The sequence below is a fragment of the Pan troglodytes genome, chromosome 3, assembly GCF_028858775.2.
Source record: "Pan troglodytes isolate AG18354 chromosome 3, NHGRI_mPanTro3-v2.0_pri, whole genome shotgun sequence".
NCBI lineage: Eukaryota > Metazoa > Chordata > Mammalia > Primates > Hominidae > Pan > Pan troglodytes.
Window position 1 is genome coordinate 34,239,317 of NC_072401.2, and position 17,556 is coordinate 34,256,872.

General features: G+C 32.4%; 2 long non-coding RNA genes across 3 annotated transcripts in view; one reads left to right on the plus strand and one right to left on the minus strand.

Annotated features, from left to right (window-relative positions):
- The window catches only part of LOC104006020 (uncharacterized), a 472,234-nt gene that overhangs the window by 97,283 nt on the left and 357,395 nt on the right, over nt 1–17,556 (minus strand). The window lies entirely within an intron of this gene.
- LOC134809874 (uncharacterized) overlaps nt 2,343–17,556 on the plus strand; it is a 103,688-nt gene continuing 88,474 nt past the window's right edge. For both annotated transcript variants that reach the window (XR_010156523.1, XR_010156522.1), the window contains exons 1-2: nt 2,343–2,489; nt 2,574–8,761. This is a non-coding gene — a long non-coding RNA (uncharacterized LOC134809874). The remainder of the gene's footprint in view (nt 2,490–2,573; nt 8,762–17,556) is intronic.

A 17,556-nucleotide genomic window follows, 5' to 3' on the forward strand; every position in this document is an offset into this window, starting at 1 on the left:
ATTAATCTTTACTTATCTCTAATTTCCAAGTATTGTGTGCAGCACTCAGTATATTGCAGAATTCAATATATTTTAATTAAATTGAGAATCTATCTGTATATAAGATGATTATTAAAAACAACAGAAGTGTGAAAGAATTGGGGTGAGAAGAAAAAGTTGCATCCCTAGATGGTGACTTTTACTATTCTCTAGTCTACCAGTGTGGACAGTGGTAGCTGAAGTGAGCCAGGAAAATACTCATGCAGGAAAGAAATAAGGATGACCAAATTCAGATATAAAGAAGTTGAAAAGAGAGTGACTTGGTCAGGACAGTTTGCTATACAAATTAAAAAAAAAAAAAAAAGATGGTTAAGATGAAATTCTCTGGGTAACATGGCAAGTAATAACTTCTGTAATCAACTTTAGAACACAAGTTTAGTGTATTTATTGTCCAAAATGTGATCTCAGCATGTACCAGCCATTAAAAAGAAAGGCAAAAAATTGTATTATTATTGTTGATAGTGTAGTTCCTTTCAAACACTCAAAATTTCTCCTAATTTCAATTATTATGTATCATATAAGCCTGTTATTTTTTATTATGATAAAAAATGCATTACTTTAACTTTACCATCTTAACCATTTTTAAGTATACAGTTTAGTAGTAATGATATTCACACTGCTGTGCAACAGAGCTGTAGAACTACGTATCTTGCAAAACTGAAACTATACCCATTAAACACTCATTCACCTTTCCCTCTTCTCTCAGGCCTTGGCAACCACCTTTCTACTTTCCAATTCTATAATTTTTAACCACTTTAGATACTTCATGTAAGTGAAAGCATACAGTATTGTTCTTTTGTGACTGGCTTAGTTCACTTAGCATAATGTCCTTGAGGTTATTTTTGTGGCAGCCTGTGCTTCTTTTGAAGTCTGCGAGATTCTCCATTGTATGTATATACCACATTTTCTTTATCCAGTCATTGGTCAATGAACATTTTGGTTGCTTTTACCTCTCGGCTATTGTGAATAATGCTGCAAGAACATGGATCTTCAAATATGACTTCAAGATTCTGCTCTGAATTCTTTTTGATATAGACACAAAAGTCGGATTGCTCGGTCATATTGTTAATACCATTTTAATTTTTTGTGGAACCTCCATTCTGTTTCCCTTAATGGCTGTATCATTTTACATTCCCATCAGTGGTTCTCATGGGTTCCAATTTCTCTGTATCCTTGCTAATACTTGCTACATTCTGTTACTTTGATAATGGCCCTCTTAAGTAAGGTGTGTAGATGACATTTCATTGTGCTTTTGATTTGCATTTATCTTATGATTCATGATATTAACCACATTTTTATATGCTTGGTGACTATTTGTAGATCTTCTTTGGAGAATAACATATTTAAGTCTTTTGCCCAATTTTAAAACTGGATAGCTTATGACATTTTTATCTAAGGAAAAATTGGCAGTTGTGCCAAAGGCCGATTCTCATGGGGAATGAAGTCACTTTCTGAAAGGAAGTTTGTAGAGCATATGCGGCAGCTGTTCCCTCCTCTTGCTACCTCACTCTTTATAAATTCAAAAGGCATCTAGAATTTCTGCAGCAAATTTTTTGAAGGATAGCTAAGACTTTTGAAGGACTGGTTATGAAGGAGCCATAAAAGTGTCTTGTGAATGTTCAAATTATCCTAGTCTTACCTTCAGACTCGGGCAAACTGCTATATAAAATTAACTTGTTTTTCTGTTTTTTTGTTTTTGCTTTTTGTTTTGTTTTGTTTTGAGATGGAGTCTCACTCTGTTGCCCAGGCTGGAGTGCAGTGGCGAGATCTCAGCTCACTGCAACCTCCGCCTCCTGGGTTCAAGGAATTCTCCTGCCTCAGCCTCCTGAGTAGCTGGGATTACAGGCACGCACCACCACGCCTGGCTAATTTTTGCATTTTTAGTAGAGATAGGGTTTCACCATGTTGGTCAGACTGGTCTCGAACTTCTGACCTTGTGATCCACCCACCTCAGCCTTCCAAAGTGCTGGGATTACAGGCATGAACTACCGCGCCGGGCCTTTTCTGTTTATTTTAATGTAAAACATGCAAAATGCATTCTAACAGCCACCTCTGCCATTGGCAATTATTACTTCAATTGTATTTCAAAATATCAAACCTATAAATATACTATTAGAAATGAAGAATCTTACATGACTGTTCCCTGAAGCTTTTCTTCGGTAGTACATTATTGTCAGAAAATACATAAGGTCTGAATCTTGACATTTGAAGGATCAGTAATTGTTGCTATCAAAATCAGGTTATGACCCAGGACAGCCACAGTCAGAGAACACTCACATAATAGCATCATAAGGCTCAATGTCACAATGATCTGGGAAGGGCAACTAGCCATAGGCACTGCTATTTGGTTCAGAGAAGCACCAATTAATTCGACTGCTCTCTGATCCACTTGAAGAACTCAGCTGGAAATCAAACAAAGCCAACCTAAAAAAAAAAGTCTAACACTAGAGGTATGTTGTGTGTTCTTTCAAGTAGACTATATTTTAGACTCTAGAACTGAGGGTCATAACTCCTGTATCTCTCTCTTTTCATAGAATTAGAGTTTGTCAAAGGTGTTAAAAATAAAATGAGTGTGAATGTCCTACAAGGTTTATGAGAAAGTTCAGAAGGAAAGTAAAGAAAGACTAAGCAGCAAGACTTTTAGGTAAGAGTAATAATAACAACAATATGAAAAATGAAAGCTTTCATCCCCATCCTCATTGGTTCTCACTCTTCCTCTTGGAAATCAAATTTGCATGTGACTTATATTTTAATAAGAATGGCTGTTACAAAATTTCACATTCATATTTTGAGTAAAAAGATTGGTGGAATTAAAAACTAATTTAAAAACTGATTTTTGAATATTTAACAAAATCCTAAGAATCTCTCCATTTCCTAAATGCCTTTCAAAGATAATGCCATATATATGACCCCTCTCTCATGCTATTAGAAATGTACATATGGCAATGTCACACATTAACAGTTGTACCCTAAGGCCACTTCCTAGAAATTAAATTATTTTCCTCATCAGACACAATGTTGTGTTTCTTCCAAACTCCAAGTGATTCCTGAGAGTAGGATAAAGTTCTACAGTGTTGCTGGTCTTCTAGAAGCTCGGGTATTTCTACTCTGTAGCACGGACAGGAAATCCAAACACAAAGAAAGAAGATGAACGGTATTGTGATCTCACTGAGTTTGGGAAACAGATTATAGTTGAGGGAAGCTGAGGTGGCTAGAATTTGCAGATCACAGTACCAACCAACTGAAGTGAAGCTGGGAACATGTTTCAGAAATCTGCATGAAGTAAACTTGAGTCTTCTGTTGAATACTAGGCTGAGCATTGGGAAGGAGAATTTCCACAAGGCCAGACAATGAAAACCTATGAGGAGCTATAACCAAAGAAATACCTGAAGGTCACAAAGGGTTGGTAGACATTTTAGTTCCAACTAAGCAGACTGGGGGAAACATATTGAAAATCAATGCAGATTCAATAGAACCTGCAGAAAATTTATATCTTCAGAGTAAAGCTAAACTAACCAAAAAGGAAAATCTATGTCTTCCAAACAAACATCAAAAACAAGAGTTTGAAAGGCTGAAGCTGATCCACAGGTAACTTAACTGGCTGTCAAAACAAAAATCAACACATTTTAAAGGACGATTATACCATCCAGGCATTCAATAGCTAACATTCACCAAGTCCAGCTCTCAATAAATTAGAAAAAGATATACAGAAAACTTCAAGTATTTAGAAATTTAGCAACATATCTTGAATAACTCACTCATAATGAAATGCCTCACCAAATAAGCAGTATAGTGAACTTTTCTTAGTGTGATGAAGGGAAACAAATAAAAACCTACAGCTAACATATACATAATTGAATGACATAACACTTTTCCCCTGTGATTATGAAAAAGTCTACTATAATCCCTTTCACAACCTCAATTCAACATTAGAGAAGATGCCACAGCACACACAATAAGGGGGAAAAAATACAAGGCATAAATCTTAGAAAGAACGAGAAAATCCCTCTGTTAATTCACAAAAAAAAAACAAGATCATGGTTACAGGTTAGGTTTCCTGAGAAGCAGATCCTTAGATGGATTTTAGTATGCAGAAACTTTTTTGAGGAAACAGCTCTCAAATCAATATCTATGAAGGGGAGTTCCAGGAAACAGCACTGGGTTGGAGGATAAACCATCCTGAGATTAAAAAATCAAGAAAGACTTAAGTAAACCCATGGGATCTGCAGAGTTAAAATGCCATTTTATTAGTTATGATGAGGTGGCCAAACTTTTATACTGCCCCAGGAAGAAGTCTACCTTTAAGCAAATTGGACTGACTTCAGCTGAGGCAATGCCTGAAAGAACTTGCCTGACTTGGCCATCTGACTGCCAAGAGCATTCCTAACACCTAGGTAGGAAGTCTTTCATTGAAGAATTCTATGGCAGCAATACACAGTGTCCACAGATTAAGTATAGAACATCCAAAATGATGTACAGAAAAAGATTACTAGAACTATTGAACATGAGCTTAGCTAAGTCAAGTGATACATGATTTATATATAGCCATCAACTGTTTTGCTATATACTAGCAATGAACAATTTAGAAAGTAAAATGTAAAATATAATCCAAAATGCTATTTAGAATTAGGAAACATTTAGGTATTTATTTAGAAAAGTGTATGTAAAATACCTACACAGAAAGCTATACATTTTTTGCTAGAAACCGATAAAGAACTACTAAATGTAGAAATATATCATGTATACAGATGGAAAATCTCAATAATATTTTCAGTTTTTTTTTCCAGATGATCTATAGATTCAATGCAACCCCAGTCAAAATCCAGGCAGACTTTATTTTTCTTTTACATTTGACAAATGATTCTAAAATTTGTACAGCAAAGGAAACAATATAAAATAGCCAAAACACTTCTGGAAAAACAAATGGGAAGACTGGCGTTGCCTGATTTAAACACTTAGTCTAAGACTAGAGTAATCAAGAGAGTTAGGTCTTGGCATAAGAAGATACATGTAGATAGATTAAATGTATAGAGTTCAGAAAAAGATCCACATATATATGGTAGTTGATTATTTTTTTAGCAAAAATACTAGCATAAAAATGGAGAAATGATCATCAACTTTACAAGTAATGCTGTAAATACTGGATGTATTTGTGCGGAAAATTAATCTCAACCTTTACCTCATAATATATAAATTGAAATGAATTATAGACCTAAACACAAAGGCAAAAACTGTAAAATTTCTAGGTGAAATTATAAGAGAAAATCTTGTTGTCCTTTAGTTTGGTAAACATCTCTTAGGTGGAAGACAACAAATAAAAACCTAAAATAACACCTCGTCAAGTTAGACATCAACAAAATTTAAAACTTCTGTTTTGTAAAAGACTCCGTGGACACAGAAAAAAAAAAAAAAAAAGACAAGCCAGAGACTGGGAGAAATTATTTTCAACGTATGTATATTACATTGTACTTATATTCAGATTATATAAATAACTTCAACTCAATAATAAGAAGACAATGCAACATTTATAAATGTGCAAACAACTTGAATAAATACTTCACAATAGAAGATTTTCAAATGTCCAACAAGCATATGAAAACATGCTTAGTAATATATGCCATCAGGAAACTATAAATAAAAACCACAATGAGATACCAGTATACACCAAACAGATTGATCCAGGTGTCCAAATTGAGAGTAAGTATATTTAAAAATTTAGAGTACCTTGTACACTGACAAAGTAATTTTATGTTGACTGAATCTAATATTAACAAGATAGAACTTGTTTCTTTCATGTCTTTGTGGGTATTTTCCACTTATATTTAATAATTTATTTTCATTGTAATTCAGAAAAGTATAAATTTCTGAGAGTTTAGAAATTTTTTAAGTGGTCCCTTACCACAGATATTTTCAGAAACCTTGTTCTAAGGAATTGAAATAAGGTACTTAGCCCACACAGTACACTAGCAAGATGACCCCAGCAGTAATAGCCGGGAAGCTAAAGAAATGTACTCTGTATAGACCTGGCTCAGTATTTAACATCCCAATCCCCACTGGATTTCCAATGAAGACAGAAACCACAAACTATTGCTTTAACTATCATGTTGTTCCCCCATCCGTATGTTAATACACTTTGTGCACATCATGACAGGTGAAAAGACTGCATAAAATGTGTATATCTAATTCCCTGTGAGAGGAAGTTTAGAAACAGAAAATATGGCTAACCTTTGCATGATGCAAATATGAAGACCAAATTTCATCCTGATATTCCAGATGGCCACAACTTTACAAAGCTTAATACACAGTCCTTTTTTTTCCTTATAAACTGCTAAAATAGTATACTTGTTGCTTAGCTTTAAAATGCATAATGTCTGCTTTGTGTGCTGTGATAATAGGACTTTAATAACTGAACAAAGAGCAACATAAACCAAAATAATGCATTAATTATAAAGTGTGGACTTTTTAGCCAAAAAGGACTGTGAATTTAGAATCTGTACGCTTGTTTCATTTCAATGCAAAGCCAAAATAAATCTACTTGTTGGACTATAGTTTCATTTACTAGATGTTTTTTAGTGAAGGAACAGCACCAATTTTACACAGACATACACAATTTGACTGCAGTGTGCTCTGCTAGCATATGTTAGACTTAATGGAGTATGTGATAAATGTTATTTATATATTTTTCTTTTTATTGCATGTAGAGTAAAATAGCACAGAAAACCAATGAGACATAGAGAATTATTTTATCCCCAATTGATTTTCTTAAATGATCAATAATGATTAGACAAAATGAAGTCTAATAATTATATAGAATAAATAAGTTCACATAAGGATTTCGCCTTTAAATTTTCTTTGCAGCCTAAATTCTTAGCACAGAAAGATGTGAAAGACAATGTATTTTTTTTCATGTCTAGCAGAGACTCATCAGATTTAGGAGATTATGTTTATAGAGCTATCTTGAAAACTTTCCCACTATCATGGAAAACTTAAATCTATATTAAAAAAACTTTTGTAAGCCTTGCTTTGCAAATAGAATCTGGAAAGGAAATAAATCTGTAAAAACTTTGTGATTCTTTCCCCTACATCCCCCCAGCACGAAATAAATTTCATCTGTCAGTGCAGTAGTAAAAATTTTTTTGAAGAGTCAGACATATGGGCTAACTTTAAAATAGAGTTTTTGTTCTTCTATGTTAGTGACTATTTTCCCTATAAAGCATTAGTTGCAGAATCTAATATTCCTTGCAAATATTTGATTGAAAATTCATACCTATTAGCAAAAACCAGAATTACTTTTGGAGCAACCTAATATAAAGTGGTAAAATATTTATATGAAATTAAACTTTCTGGAAAAAATCTAAACCAATATATGTGGGTAAAGTGTTAGTTTTCTGCACGTATTTGTTAATACTACTTTGCAATGGGGGCTGTATTTGGCCAACATACTGTTGTATTAATCTTTTGAATAATAAATCTATCTATGAAGCATTAAAATTTATTTCTTGATTACAGAATTTTGGGTTTCCTTCATTAAGATATCATGCAACACTAAAGTATTGAATTAAATCTGTAACTCAAATATCTTTAATTGTTTACACACAATATTTTACTCTGTGGAAGATTCCAGTGTAATGTTAATAATCAGCCACCATGCTTCCCTTGTCACCCCTATTCTCTTCTATAAAAAAAACATATGCTTTGCTACACAGAATTGTTGACAGAATTAAATGATCTTGAAAAGCACTGTTCATAATAAATGCTGCATAAGTGTTTGTTTGTATTATTATTATATCACCTTTCAGGCCATAAAGGAAATTCTTGGATTAATTATATTCCTATTCAGTCTTTATAAAATTGTCAAGCTCTTTTTTTTAAGTTTCCATAAATCTTGAATCCATGTTTTAGTTCTCTGAACTATTGTGGCTTCTTTGAAGGTGTCTTGCTAGTTTAGTCTCAGTTACCCTTGTTCTGTTTTTATTCCTCTGTTTTTACTATTTTGAGAGTTCTTAGTGAAAAAACTCCTTATATTCATGTACAGTAATTCACTTTCTTGAACAATTACATATAGAATAAAATCTGCTGTAGTTTGAATGTTTTTGTCTTCCTTAAAATTCATGTGTCAGAAAGTTAATTCCTAATGCAACAGCATTAGAATTTGTGGCATAAGGATAAGAGTTCAGGTCACAAGGGCTCTGACCTCATGAATGGAAGAATGCCATGATAAAATGGGCTTGTGGCTGGATGCAGTGGGTCATGTCTATAATCCAAGCTCTTTGGGAGACCCAGTCAGGTGGATAGGCTGAGCCTGGGAGTTCGAGACCAGCCTGGCTGACATAGCAAAAGCCAGTCTCTAGCAAAAACAAACAAACAAACAAATTAGACATTTTTTGGTAGTCATTGCTTGTAGTTCCAGTTATTTGGGAGGCTGAGGTGGGAGGATCACTTGAGCAGGGAAGTGGAGGTCGCAGGGAGAAGAGATTGTGCCACTGCACTCCAACCTCTAGGGTGACAGAGTGAGACCTTGTCTCAAAAACAAACAAACAGAGCAAAAATGGGCTTGCAAGAGTGGATTCATTGATCTTTCCCTTCTTCTATGTGAGGAACAGTATTGCTGCATCCTGGAGAAGGCAGCACTTGAGCCACCATCTTGGAAGTGAAGATCAGGCCCTCAGCAGACACAAAACCTGCCAGTGCCATGATCTTGGATTTTTCAACCTGCAGGACTGTAAGACATACATTTTTATTATTTATACATTACTCATGCTCAGGTATTCTGTTATAGCTGCATAAAAAAGAATAAGACAGAAGCTATGTGGGCCTGCATGAGAACTTCAATTAACTGTCCATTCTCTAAACAAAACAAAGAAATTGGAGATATGCAGACAGACAGACAGACAGACAGACACACACACACACACACACAAAACCCTGGTCATATTTCTAATTCAATTTAATACACAATTATTAAATAAGTGTTACATCCTAGAAACATATGTTGGTAATACACTTTCTAGAACAATTGCATATAGATTACTATAAGCAAAGTATTCAAGTTCTCATAAGGTACATGCACATGGTAATGTACACGAGAACTTGAATACTTTGCTTATAGTTGTGTAGGTCTTAGTTTCCCCTTCTATAGGTAACTGGATGGTAAAAGTAGCACCTATCTTATGAAATACCTCTGAAAAGTAAATGAGGGAATGGGTATGATAAACATAGAACCTGGGTCACATATAACAAATATTACAACGTATTATAAAGATATGAAGATAGTGTTGCCCTCAGGCAGTTGAGTGTTAAGAGAGAGATGGATATTAAACATTTAAAAATTTATCACTAAAGTGAAGCAAGAATCTTATACACTCATAGCTAGTCAGGAAAACAATTCTAAAAAAACTTGAAGACAGAATTTGCTTATCCTCTGAACTTAGCTTACATCAAGCTATTTCATAAGTGGATTAAAATACCAAAATTGCAAATCTATCAATCATAAAAGCTTAACACGTCACTAGTCATGGTTACTAAAAATTAAAGATGTATGAATAAAATGTCCCTATTTTAAGGAACACACAAGTCAAAACAACTTAAACATGTTTCAATATTAAGCTAAAATTACTTTTTGTTATCCTTGTACATTTAGCTTACTTTATCAAAAATAATCTTCACATTACTCAAAACAGAATTAATACATATATTTTTAAAATGTTTACAGAAGTGTCACCATTCAGTAATTATTGCTGCATATATTAAAAGTGTAGTTTTTATAAGTTGTTGTCAAATTCATTCAACATTCATTAAATAGTTGGGTAATTCACATATCCTTGATACTGAGGATAAAATAATAAAAATGCAGACTAGATCTTTTAGCACACTGAGTTTATAGTTCAGTTGGCAGAAGAATAAAAGGAGCAAACAATAAAGTGATTTGTGCTGAGGACCACGAAAGAAGTGCATAGGCTGATACGATATTTACTAGTGTGAGTTTAAAAGGTATAATCCAAGAAACCATCTCAGAAAGTGACAGATGAGCTGAGGTGTCAACAATAAGGGAGATCTAGCTGTACAGATTTAGGAGTTGCCTGTAGTAAGCAGAGCGAACACAAGAGCCGAATTTGGGGGCAGGAATAAGATCGACATGCTCTGAGAACCAAAACGATTAAAACACTTACTTGTATTGTTGAAAATTAGAGAACAACAGATAATGGATGTGGCAGGAAAAAAAAAAAGTAGAAACCATGTCTGCTAGAACTTCATAGGCTATGTTAGGAGTATGAATTTTATCTGATGAGTAATGAGAAGATATTGGAATCCCCTAAATGAAAAATTCCACTAAAAGTATATAAATTAGTAATCATGCATTCTTATACATTAATCAACCAAATATGTAGTATTTAACTCTCAAACACAGAGGAAATTTGATTATCAACATAACTGTAATGAGGCATATTTTGTTATATTGTAGCAAAAAGATATTACAGGTTTACCTTCTATTACTTGATACTACAGCAACAATATTGAATGCTGAAGCCTTGCAGAGAGGCAAACAACAACCCTGAGATACTCAGTTTAAATACAATATTGTGTTGGGTTATGGGGCAGAAGTAAGGCATTAACTATCATCCTTTATAAAGATCAATATTACTCTATTTGTTTGTCTGCTTTTTACTACCAACTCTTTATTCTTATTTATATTTTTGTTTTTGAGAGAGGGTCTCACTCTATCATCCAGGCTAGAGTGACATGGTATGACCAACACTTTAAGTGATCAAAGACTAAACACATTTAGTTCAAAATGGAGACTAGGTAATTTTGCCAGTTACATGAAACAATGGGCAGAATTTTCAATTAATTTTTAAACCAACAAAAAAGCTTCCACATTTTATTATCACTTGCGGAAATAACAGGTTATTTTCTGGTTGAAAAGTATCTCTAATCCAACCCTCTATCTGATGCTACCATTAATATGGGCATACAAAAGTAATTCATATACTTTGCAGCTTTTATTTCCAAATTCTATGTGATGGCTTAATGCTTAATTTCAACAAATAAATATTTCAACATATTCATATATATACACATGAACTTATTTCTACATACTTTTAAAAGTTTAACTTGTAATTTATTTTGATCATATGTTAACAATTTCTTTTTTTCTTATAATAATCTAAGCATCAAGGAGACTTAACATTTTGGATTTCTCCTAAAACAAGAAATTGTCATGCTGAAAGTTCTGTACTCTCTACAACCATTTCCTTTAGGATAAATGACACAAATGTTTAAAAGGAAGTTAATTAAAAAACTAATTATATTTTTATTAATACAAATCAAATGAAGTAAAATTGAGTTTGTGATTTTCTCATTACTGTATTCTAATCTGCTGTTTATCAATCTAGAAAGATTAATGATAATAAAATAGCTAATATTTACTGAATGTGTCAAAGAATAATTTATTTTAGTTAAAAATATGACATACAAATATAGCACGAACATGGATCAAATATTTATTCAACTTATTAGTGGGAAAACCATTAGGAAAGTAAAACTTCTTAAAAGTACAATTCAAAGAAAAGAGGATTATATAGTCAGTCTTAAAAGGCGTGCTGAATAAGTTTGCTAAATTAGAAACAATACTGGCTAACATCTTAAAGGGTAATAAACCATGATCTTTGAAGGTTATACTATTAATTAAGCATAAGTCACTTACATCATTACTGGACAAAAACCAAAAACTAACATCTAACTTAACAGATTTTGAGCCTTAATAAATGGTAAGTATAAATTCAAACAAACGTGCATTCTGTGGCCTCTAAACTAAAGGGAAGAAAATAATCCTTTGTTGGAGACTGTTAGACAATGCTGCAATAAGCGCTGAAAGGGCATGCAGTCTTTTTTTCACCTACTTACAAGTTTGAAATAATTTTCTTAAAATGACTTTATGCTATGCACGCATTCTCCAAGTTCCTTTAATGTATGCACTCATTGAATTGTTGCTGCAATCTTATATGGTAGGTGCTATTGTTCCACCCTCATTTTTTGAGAAAAGGAAGCTGAGGAACAGAGGTTGGGTATTTCAAATAAAATCATATTATCTGGTGCTCTAAGAGCACCCTCCCACCTTGTATTATATATCTTTATGGTTTAAATATATAGCAGCATGACATTCCTCACAGTTTAAACATATAGCAGCATGACATTTAGTAAATATTCTGGGTTTCTTACTATATCTCTTCTTTATAGAGAGTTTGAGTAAGATACTACCCTTGAATGTTTTATAAATGCTAACACATGCATACAGTGAGAGACTTCCTTTCTCTTGTCTATTTGCTTTAACTATTGCATCATTCTGATGAGAGTTATAATTAATAATTTATTAAAGAAACAGACATTAGTTAAGTAATTAGGATGTAACAGGCACAGTAGTTAGAATCTTCACTAAATGAGTTAATAGAGAATGTATGTCAAGAAAAAGAAAAAATAATCATAATTCCAGAAGGAATTTCTAAGGTGAAAGAAAGACCAATAAACAAAGGAAAGAAAACATGTATGTAAATACAAATAAATACTAAGTGATGAAATATCGACTCCATGTCTTTAATCCTCTCTTCCATATCATGGTAATTTTTAGATATAGGGATATAAAAATAAGCTATCATTAAACACGAAGTTATGAATAGTTATGAAAAACTACATAGAGGTGTTCTAATTTAAAGTGGTGTAAGAAATTGCATTGCACCTCAAGAGGGTAAAATTTCTTATTTATTTCTTACATAAAGTAAATTGTACCTTTTAAATAAAAAAAGAGGGCATAAACTTCCAAATACTACATGAGTAATGTTATTTTTAAAAATAATCATTCGAAGGAAGGAAAACAATATTCAAAAGAAGGCATAAGTATTTTGAAAATGTGGTTTCAAATTTAATCACAATACATGGAAATATACGCAACTTGTTCTATCATATAGTAATTTTTTAACTTGAGAAAGAAGAATAAATTATAAATATAAGCTGTCTACAAAAAGAGTTTTAACACATGCATAGTCAGAGAGTTTGACAGTAAAATAAGAAGAAATAATATATGAGGTAAAGAATAGCCCCCAAGAAATTGGTGTAGTTAAACTAATGTTCTACAAAGTTAAAAATCATTATTAGGATACAGTGGGTAATTATGCAACAATTAAAATTTAAATCATTAATGATACCATTAAAAAGTAAAAATTCACATTCCTTTGCATACACAGTCTCAAAATATATAAAGATATCTATAAAGACAAATTGATTAATTATTAATCTTATATGATATATAATTTTATTGTATCCACATATATTATACATTATAATTAATACAATGCTTCTTGGAAACATGAAAGACCAAGAAGACCTAATGTTGGTAAAGTCGTAGAAGAGCTGAGCATGTATAAAAATTGATATCCAACAATTAGAAAATACATATTCCTCTAAGGTAAACATGTAACATTTTAACAATTGATAGTAGAGTCCACAAACAAGTCACAATAAATAACAACATAAAAAACAGAACATGTCTTCTGACAATATTCAACTAAATTAGGATTTATTTTTTAATTAAAATGTCTCTATTTGTGCAATTTTAGTTTTGAATGCTTCTGAATGAGTTTAAGAATAAGAAAGTTTTGCTAGTTGGAGGTACTAATAAATGGGGTCAAACTTTCCTAAAAATTCAACCACTATTCACCAAGACTGACCAAATTCTGGGCCATAAAACACACTGTAATAAATTTAAAGAACAGAAGTCTTACCATGTGCCCTCCAAAAACAATGGATTTAGCCTATAAATCAATAACAGAAAGACAACTGGAAAACCCAAAAATAAATGTGGATTTAAAAACACACTTCTAAATAACACATTGGTCAAAGAAGAAATCACAGGAGAGATAAAAATGTTTTAAACTAAATGAAAATGAGAACACAATTTGTTAAAATTATTGGGATGAGTGAAGGTAGTGCAGTGACAATTCAACACATGAAATTTATACCATGGACATATACATCAGAAAAGAAGAAGTGTCTAAAATGAATATGCTAAGTTTACACTTAGGAAACAAAAAAAGAGCAGCAAATTAAGTCCAAAACAAGCAGAAGAAAATACATAATAAGAATTAGAGCAGAAATCAATGAAATTGAAAACAGGAAATCAATGGAGAAAATCAAGAAAACCAAAAACTGGTTATCTAAAATGATCAATAAATTTAATAAGCCTTCAGCCAGGCTAATAAAGAAAAAAAGGGAGAAGACACAATTTACAATACCAGAAATTAAAGAGGGGACATCATTTCAGATCTTATGGACATCAAGAGGATATTAAGTCTACGTATACAAATTTGGTAACCTAGGCGACAAAAGATAGATACCAAAACATACAGTTGAAAAAGTAGACAATTCAAATAAGCCCATATCTATTTTTAAAAGTTGAATCAATAACTAATAAACTTCTAAAACAGAAAGCAGTAGCCCCACATGAGTTCACTAGTAAATTCTACCAATGTTTAAGGAAAAAATTATACCAATTCTACACAATGCCTTTCAGAGGATGGAAGCAGAGAGAAGATTTTCTAATTCACTTTATAAGGTTAGCATTACCCTAGTATGAAAATTATAAAAATACATTGTCAGGAAAAAAAAAACCTATAAGCCAACATGTCTCATGAATATAGATACAGAAGTGCTAAACAAAATAACAAACTAAATTCAATAATACATCAAAATAATTATACTCCACAACCAAGTGGGATTTTTTTAAGATATGCAAGGCTAGTTCAACATTTGAAAATAAATGAATGCAATCCATCATATCAATATGCTAAAAAATAAAAATCATATCAATCGATGCTGAATAAGTACTTTACAAAATGGAGACTAGGTAATTTTGCCAGTTACATGAAACAATGGGCAGAATTTTCAATTAATTTTTAAACCAACAAAAAAGCTTCCATATTTTATTATCACTTGCGGAAATAACAGGTTATTTAAGACTGACCAAATTCTGGGCCATAAAACACACTGTAATAAATTTAAAGAACAGAAGTCTTACAATGTGCCCTCCGAAAACAATGGATTTAGCCTATAAATCAATAACAGAAATAAAAAATAAAAATCATATCAATCGATGCTGAATAAGTACTTTACAAAACCCAATACCCATTTATGATAAAAACTCTCAGTAAACTCGGAATAGAGTGTAACTTTCTCAACTTGATAAATAATATTTACAAAAAACGTACAGCTAACATCATACTTAATGGGGAGGAATTTGAAGCTTTCCCACTAAGATAAAAGCAAGGCTGTCTCCTCTCACTAGTTATTTTCAACATCATATTGGAGGTACTAGCTTATGCAGTAAGACAAGAAAAGGGAATAATAGGTATGCAGATTGCAAAGGACAAAATAAAACTGTCTTTTTTCACAGCAGACATGATCACATATGCAGAAAATTCAAAAGAATTGATTTAAGAAAAGCTTTGGGAACCAATAAGCAATTATAGCATGGTTGCAGGATACAAGGTTAATATATTATACAAAAGTCAATCACTTTTCTATGTATTAGCAATGAACAAGTGAAATTTGAACCAAAAAACACAAAACCACTTACACTAGCATTCCCAATAATGAAATATTTATATATGAATCTAGAAATATATGTACAAGATTATTATGAGGGTAAGTAAAAAACTCCCATGAAAGAAATAAAAAAACTAAATAAATATAGAAACATTTTATATTCATATGTAGAAAGACTCAATATTGACACAATGTCACTTCTTTCCAACTTGGTTGTAGATTCAATGAAATTCCAATGAAAATCTCAAGTTATTATGTGAATATTGAAAAACGAACCCTAAAGTTCATATGGAGAGCCAAAAAATGCAAAAGAGCCAGCACATATTGAAAGAGAAGAACAAAGTCGGAAGATTGACACTACCTGACTTCAAGGCTTATGATAAAGCTTCAGTAATAAAGACAGTGTGGTATGGACAAACTAATAGAAATATAGATCAATGGAACAGAATAGAGAACCCAGAAATAGATTCACATAAATATATTGTCAACTGACCTTTGACAAATAAGAAAAAGCAATACAGTAGAGCAAAAATAGCCTTTTCACTAAACAAATGAACATCCACATTCAAAAAAAAAAATGAATCTAGATGGAGACTTACATGCTTCACAAAAATTAACTCAAAATGAATAATAAACCTAAATGTAAAACACAAAACAATAAAAATCCTAGAAATAACATGGAAGAAAATCTAGATAACCATGGGGATGAAGAAGACTTTTTAGATACAGCATCATTGGTATAATCCACGAAAGAAAAAATAGATAAGCTGGACTTCAATGAAATTAAAATTTCTGTTCTGCATAAGACAATGTCTAGATAACAAGAAAACAAGGCACAGACTGGGAAGGCATATTTGGAAAAGACACATCTGATAGAGGACAGTTATCTAAAATATATCATGCACCCTTAAAGTTCAACAATAATCAAACAATCTGACTGACAAATAGGCTGAAGACCTTAAGAGACACTTTACTTAAAGAAGATTATACAGATGGGAAATAAGCAATGACAAGATGGTCCACATCATATGTCATCAGAAAAATGTAAATTAAAACCATGAGATACTACAGTGCATCTGTTAAAATGGCCCAAATCTGGAAAACTGACAACATCAAATGCTCATGAAGCTGTGGAGGAAAAAGGGCTCTTATTCATTGTTGCTGAAAGCAAAATGTTACAGCTACTTTGAAAGACAGTTGGGTAGTTTCTTACAAAACTAAACATACTCATTATATGACATAACAATTGCACTCTTTGGTATTTAACCAAAGGAGTTGAAAATTTTATCTTCATAAAAACCTCTATGTAGAGTTTTGTAGCAGCTTTATTTATAATTGTCAAAACTTGGAAGCAACCAAAATGTCCTTCAGTGGGCGAATGAAAAAAAAAAGAACTGTGGGATATTGAGGCAATGGAATATTATTCAGTGCTAAAAAGAAATAAGCCATTAAGTCATGAAAAGACACAGGTTAACTTTAAATGCATATGACTAAGCAAAAGAAGACAATACCAAAAGACTATATGCTGAACGATTCCTGTATGATACTACAATTAACACAAGCCATTATTTATCTGTCCAAACCCATAGAATGTACAACATAAGAGTGAACTGTAATGTTGGGGCCAGGAGTGACAGCTCATGCCTCAGAAGTCGAGGGTTCAGTGTGCTGTGATTGCACCAATGCACTCCAGCTTAGGTGACACAGTGAGACTCTGTCTCAGAAAAAAAAAAAAAAAGTGAACCGTAATGTAAACTATGGGCTTTGGGTTATTATCATGTGTCAATGTAGGTTCATCAATTGTAACAAATGTACCACTCTGGTAGAAGATGTTGATAATGAGGGAGGTTATGCATGTGTGGAAGCAAGGGAGATACGGAAAATCTCTGTCAACTCCTCTTAATATTTCTGTGAACCTATAAC